Source organism: Pseudopodoces humilis, chromosome 4 (assembly GCF_049639895.1).
Source record: "Pseudopodoces humilis isolate 2021_Gansu_Grassland_sample_001 chromosome 4, ASM4963989v1, whole genome shotgun sequence".
NCBI lineage: Eukaryota > Metazoa > Chordata > Aves > Passeriformes > Paridae > Pseudopodoces > Pseudopodoces humilis.
In genome coordinates, this window is record NC_142203.1 from 32582681 (window position 1) to 32589803 (window position 7123).

General features: G+C 43.6%; 1 protein-coding gene across 3 annotated transcripts in view; it reads left to right on the plus strand.

Annotated features, from left to right (window-relative positions):
- The window catches only part of LOC106628594 (uncharacterized), a 31627-nt gene that overhangs the window by 20546 nt on the left and 3958 nt on the right, over window positions 1-7123 (plus strand). The gene's annotated exons all lie outside the window — the stretch shown is intronic.

Sequence of the window (7123 nt, forward strand, 5' to 3'; positions counted from 1 at the left end):
TCTCCCAGAAGACTTTGGATGGTTTCTTTTCAGGTTTCTTCCATTCATCTTTTTGCAGTGAAAATCCTTGTTGAGTCAGACATCACCTTCATGTTCAGAGGTGAAAAACTGCTCATGTACTACTCTACCCTTCAAGTGAAGCCTCCTGGCCTCTTTGGAAATGAAGAGGTGTTGGATGATACACTCCAACACCTGAAAAGAAAGAGGAATGCTGAATTATGCCCCTGAGGAATCACCTTGCATCTTTGAACTGGATAATGTTTCCTTCCTTCAGTAGCTGCTGTGGGCAGGGGGAGACCACAGGGTAGGTGGCCCCAGTGTAGGGGCCAACCACCATGACCTGCCCTGCTCTTTGTGTTATTGCCATCCTCTCCATCTCTGAGCTACACGTAGGAGCTGTGCCCACAGGGGAAAAGCCTGCCCTTCAAAGGCTTCTACCTCACACCCATTCAAGAGAAACTTGGAAATGAAGGGCTGATGGTACTCTGGGAATGAAGATTGTTTTCTCAACCTATCAGTGCTTCCTACAGGGTTGTTTTGCACTCCCTTTTTGTCCCAAAACTGTTGCAAGCTGGAAACATAGCATGAGGTTCTGCAAAACTGTTTTTTCAAGGCCTGTGAGACTGTGGAGCCATTGACACAGCTCCCTGGCTGTCAGCAGCAGACAACTCGGAAAAGAGTATGGCGTGATAAAGGATCTTCCTCCATCTACTGCTGACAAGCATTTGGGAACTTTTGGAGGGGAAGGTTATTCTGGGGCTTCCATGCTTTTCAGTTCTTATGGAACTGCCATAGGTTCCATGCCACAGGTTTGTTTAGAAGCTTTGGGGAACAAACTCTTAACATCACCAGTACTGTCAGCAGAGGGTAACACTGTGCATCTTGTGAAGCAGCTCATCCTTTTTCTGAATTTTGAAACTTCTCTGCTAACTCCCTGTGGTGTAACCCACACCTGGTGGCATCAGAAGAGGTGAATAGTGGTTTTCCTGTCACATCTCCCATCAGAGTCCTGTTTTTTTAAGATCTCTACTATACCTTCTCTGCTTAGCAGGTTAAGGATCCTAGTACCTTTGCTGTGTCCAGGCTAAGAACTATGCTCTACTTCCAGCTTCCTGGAGTCTGATCTGTCCTGTCAGGACATCTTGTCCCATCTTGAGATGGGGGGAGACTGTTGTGGGGAGAAGGATTGCAACAGGAGACCAGAACTACGTGGAGGGCTCACAGTGAAGAAGAGTGAGAATTCTCTGGCTACATGCACCAGGATTACATTACCTTTTTTACCTCTCTCATAATTCTCAACCTTTAATTTCCTTTTCTAACCATTGCTGAGCACATCAAAACATTCACAGCAGCTCTTGGGTCTCTTCCTGAGTGGCAAAAGCTGACATGGAGTTCATCAGTAAACATCCATGGAAATGATTGCTGTTGCCCCATGCCCACTACTTCATGTTCATCAGAGCTGCATTTCATCTGCTAATTCATTGCCCAATTACTCTGACATTTGTGGGCACATTCTGATGTTGTTAAGTAGAGAGACACAGCTTATTAGACTCCTGTCTGCCAGGTAAACCTTGGAAAGAGGAGTTAGGAGAGCATGATCCCTGAGCTTGCAAAGAATCTGAAATAAGAATGTAAAGGTATAATTTACCTTGTCCTTCATGAAGCCACTATTGCTACTTGTCAGAAAAAGAGATGAAAGACTGATATACAGAGATCTACCAATCCACTCTTGTTTGAGTTGTTTTTCTTTTGGGTCAGCCTTTGGATCTGGGTATGCCTTTGGAAAGCCTAAGGCTGCTCCAAATGCTGGATTGCACTTCAGCACCCAATGTTGTTGCTGGGGAGCAGTGACTTTCCCCGTAGCAGATGGAGCACTCATGTGACACTCCGTACACTATGTATCATCTATTTACATCTTTTTTTTACATTAGCAACAGATGGCTTGGCATAATTATATTTTTTAAATTAGGGGGAATATGTATCTAAAACTTCACACATTTTCTAGAGCTTATGGTTTTTACTTTTGCAGCACCAACGTTGAGGTCTTAGGTGGAAGGACCTCCCTTATCCTTCCATCACCTCCCACGAAGAAGTGTCACACTAAACATGCAGGTAGATACAGTACAGAAGTAAGAAAGCAGAAACTTCCCCAGTCATGCAAAGGGGAGGGGAAAACAGAGCTTGGAAGGAAGCAAGACAAAAGGGAGAAGAAACAGACTTACGGGCAGTAGTAGGAAGGAAGGGGGAAAAGAGAAGCACTAGGGCTGACAAACCATACCTTAAAAAGCTAATTGAACAAAAGCATAACCTTGCTTCAGAAATACAAAACCTAGCAGAATGTGAGTTCAGCAGCTGGTTTCGTCATGTTCCTTTTTTTGGCATATAAGGCAGTAAGCATGGGGTCTCTGATATTGAATTTTTTTCAGGAAATATGAGACTTGTTGTGAAGGAGAGTTAATGTAAACCAGGACTTTTCCATGCTCATGTGACTCCCAAAGCTGGGGCTGTAAGCAGGGTGCCAGATTGGTTTGATTTAGCTGTCAGAAGAAAAGGAGAGGCACTTCTTAAGACTATGGGAAGAGACACAGGATAGACCATGAGCAGCCAAGATACTAAAATCTCTTTATCAGACTGTGTTTGCCCAGAAAGTAAAAGGTCTTTGAACAATGAGGAATGAAATCCATCCTCAAAATTGCCAAATGAATCATCATTCTTGTGCACAGTGTCAAAACCTTGTGCACTGGCAATGTGCAAAGCTGCCTTTTGTTGGGAAGGAACTGTGGCTTAGTGGGAATGGGCTTTCAGAGAAGAGCAGGAAAATGCAATTAGGGCACAGGCGGTTTAATCTGCATTCCTTACTGCAAAAGGTCATATCCGAGGGAAAAGAGTCTTCCATGGGGGAGCACATCTGTCCACAACCTCATTGCTATAGTACTTTCCATTGGCAAGTACATGATCTTTCTGGTGCCAACAGGAAGGATTAGAGTACAGCTTTGGCTGGAAAATATTTTTGATTGCAACCATCCCTTTCTCAGGAAATGGCCCATGAGCAATACCAAGATCTCCAGACAGAGCTCTGGGCAAAGGCTGTGGTACTCCTTGGTGGCCAATGACCAGTGTGCTCTGTGTTTGTAAGTAGGCCTTTTCCAGCTCAGGCATGTACACCTGCTGTCTGAGATGTCATTCTTTTGCTAGATTATTTTGACCCATGGACCTTAGCTGCAGTATATCAGATGATGTGCCTACTCATTCTTGCTTGGTGTTTCTCAGCAAGCAAACATGGTATGGTGGGTGGATGCAAAGCTAGTTTACATTTTTACACTACTTTTACTCCTCTGTAAATCCTACTCAGTAATGACTAATCCCCAAGTTGATTCCCTTTTCCCATTTGGATTATTTTATTTTAGCTAAATTTTGGTACTTGGTAAAATTTAACTCTTTAGGGTCTTCCTGTTGTGATTTTTCACATGCTATGTGGAGAAGTGGCTTGCTCTAAGGCAGTACCCCAATGGAGATTGAAGGACACATCCCTTCCAACAAAGCATAGGTATTTCAGGAAAATGTACTGAAAGCACAGACTGAAAAAGAAACTATGGCAGATACCTACAAGGAGCCAGGTGAGACATCTGTGTACAGGTGTAATATCCAGAGGAACCCACTTGTCCTGTGGCTATTCCTGAATCTTCCCATAACGTCAGGGACAGCTTGGGTCATGCAGTCTGTACTTAGTTGCCATCATCTTTATCAAGATCAACACTACCCAGGAGTCACTGGGTAGTGACTGGCTGAAGCAAACAGAACAGAAGAAAAGAAGCACGCTCATGTTAAGCTTCTCTGAAAAGGGTTGTGCAGTTCATTCCTGATGGGCTCTGGTCACTCTATCTGCAGCTCAAAGAATCAACAGACACCCTGAGAAGCCAGCTGGTCCTCAAAAAATTTGAAAGCCCTGCAGCAACATGAAGGAGCACAGGGTGAGGACAACCCCACCAACTCACTGCCTCACAGCAGGGCAGCTGCCACCTGTATCTCAACCCTGGCCAAGGATAGGCTTTCCTCTCCAGTGTATAGTGAAATTGCTCTGCAGTGCTGAGGGAACAGTGGGGCACCTCTTGCTTTTGCTGCAGCTCCCCTCCATTGGCTCACCAATGCTGAGGGCCAATGCCCAGCCTGCAACTTGATCCTGGCCTTGCTTTTTGTCTGCCTCCTACTCCTCATAGGATCATCAGGGGCCTCTGTTATGATCTGATCTGACTACCCCTCATACTAAACTGGGGGCTGTTGTTTAGGGATTTCCTGGCCAGCTACTGGTCCCCTGACTCCCTCTCTCTTTCAAAGGGTAAAGATCTTCCTACTTCCTTCTTCCATTCCTGGCAATGAGACATCAGCAATCATGGATTATGAGATGTTTCAGTTAACCCCTGTTACCGCTGAACAGGAGAAGTTCTGCCAGAGATGGGGCAGTGTGGCTAATTCTGCTGCTGATCTAACATCTACAAAAAATTATTATCAGTAACCTGTTTCTTCCTAGCAAGGTGAATCAAAAGTGAAAGTCTGAAACCAGGGAAGGATTTGCCCAGCAGCTCAGAATGGGAAATCAATGGGATTTCCAGAGAAGTAGCTTTGTTGGCACCATGTTGCCAGTCCTTGTGGTTTTAATCAACTGTCTTACAGGGTTGGTTTCTTTCCTAGGGTTCTTGCAGTTGCAATATGATTACTGAGTTTTCTCTTCTTCTTTTCATATTGAGGCAATCTTTACTTGTGGGAGCTGTGAAAGAAACCATGAGAATAAGAACCCCAGGGGCTCAAAATACCTATATGTAAATAAAGATTAGCACCACAGAGATTATTTTCAAAGCAATGCTTTGTTTTTCATCAAGAAAATACTTGTACCTGACAACCTCAGTGACAGAGAAAACCAGTCTCTTCAGACGTGACTGAAACTGAACGCAGCAGTTCCTTAGTATGTGGGCTCTTCTCCAGCCTCCCAGGCACAAACACAGCCTGCCTAACTGGGAGGTTTGGCTGATGCCTTGCTTCTTCTGGTGCTTCACTCTCCACTTGCAGCTACCAAACCAGGAAGCAATACTAAGGGAAGTTATGACTGTAAGGGAAAAGTCTGCTGGACTTCAGGCCTTTTTTTGGAATAGACAGCAGACCCAGAAAGCCTAGCTCCTTGTGTGGACAGGAGGCAGAACTGCAGAGCTGTACCAAACTGTCTTCTTCAGGCTGCTGCATGAGGAATTTAGCTCTTTAACGACAGACATATCTACCTTCCTTCCAGTTGCATGGCCTGTCAGATGCAAGAGCATTAAGGGGTTGGCTGGAAGGGATATTCAGGGGTAAGGTGTGAACTATTGCAGTATATAATCAAGTGATTAATCAAAATTTGTTTTATGATCTTCATTTTGGTCCTTACAGAGAACAGTAAGAAAGTAGGAGGGGAATGAACAAAACATCCAAATCCTGCAAGGAATAGAGAAATTAAACTAGAGCAGCTTCAGGTCAGGTTGGTTGGATGCTGAAGACCGTAGATGAGGTGAAAACATAAACTGTCATAAACCAGCAAACTGATGAGGCATATTTTGGGTCAACCTGCATTAAACTGATGACCATGTCCCTCCTTAAAGCCCACATGTAACTGCAACCACATCAGACAGCACCAAGCCCTGGCAACTAGATGGTGAAGAAGGCAGGAAGGACAAAAATGTTACCTTCCACTGTGGAGAGCAAGGACACATCCCATGGAATGATGGGAAGCCTATCCTTGAAAAAGATGGTTTACTCAGTAGTACTTGACTACCTTGTATTACTACGTGGATTACTTTCAGGTTTTGCTGTATCTCCATCATGGTAAAAGGAGAAATGAGTTTCCAGAATGAAGGCAGAAGTGGGAAGGGGTAGAAAACAATTCTTGACTCTGAAGCACGGCATATGCAGTGTGAAGCTGAACAGGTTTCCACGAAACATATTCTAGCCAAGCTATTACTAACACCTGATACACCCATAGTTCCCCATTAGTTACCTGCCAGCAATGAGCAATGGACTGAATATTATCAATTATGTTCCTTTCCCCTTTCTTTCTCTCCCACCAATTAATTATCTGTTAATCATGAGAAACAGTCCTCTACTTGGAAAATATCAGACCAACAAGGAGTTTTGCCAATAAAATGGAATATTATAGTAAATAATAATGAAATAAGGTGAAGCCATATTGTTATGCCACAGATTTTAAACACTGCTATTCAGCAAAATTCCTGGGGAAAGGTAAGCTGATAGGGTCTGCCAGCTGATGCATACGGGTAATGCGTGTCAGAAACAAAATGAACAATGAAGACTTGGTCAGATCAAGCTTCTTTGGTCTCACATCTATCAAGGCCCAGGTAAGCTGCCTTGAAAGCAGCCACCATTTCATTGTCCTGCCCTTTCACCAGGCAGGACTAGCTGCACAAAAAACAGTCCCTATAGGTGTTGGCCTGCCTTCAGAGGCCTCCCAGGAGAGGTTCCACAACACAAAATCCCCTCACTATTCACTTTGGCAAATTTCTTCTAGTGTAAGTCTCATTTGCTATCACTCAAAATCTAGCCATATACATTTCTCCAGTCATACTTAATCCAGGAAATACAATCCTGTTTTAACATAAATAAAGACTTGTATCTTCCTCAGTCTATCCTGTAGTCAAAATACCAGTTTCTTCAATCTTAATTTCTGGATAATTTTATAGTCTTGTCATAATTCTTGTGCCTTCTATCTAGCATTAGCATAAACAAAGAGAGACAAGATATTTGGATGTCCTCATGCAAGGCCATAGAGTACAAATGAGAGTATATTACACAGTTAGACATTTACTTTAGGAGTACCCTTTTTGTAACCCTGCAACCTGGCACAGCCTTTGATTTCACCTGTTCAATACATCAGCCCTAACATTGGACATGAGGGCTGCAATAGAAATCCCGATGGCAAGATCTGAGATTACTTAGGTACAAACAAAATTTACCTATGACAGACTTTTATGTGGATGCTGAGGCGACAAACATGTAAGATAGCACGGTACAGAGCAAGAGACTGAATCCAAGTTGTAGGGTACAAAATTAAACTCCTGCTCTTTTTTCCTGGTTTTGCAGT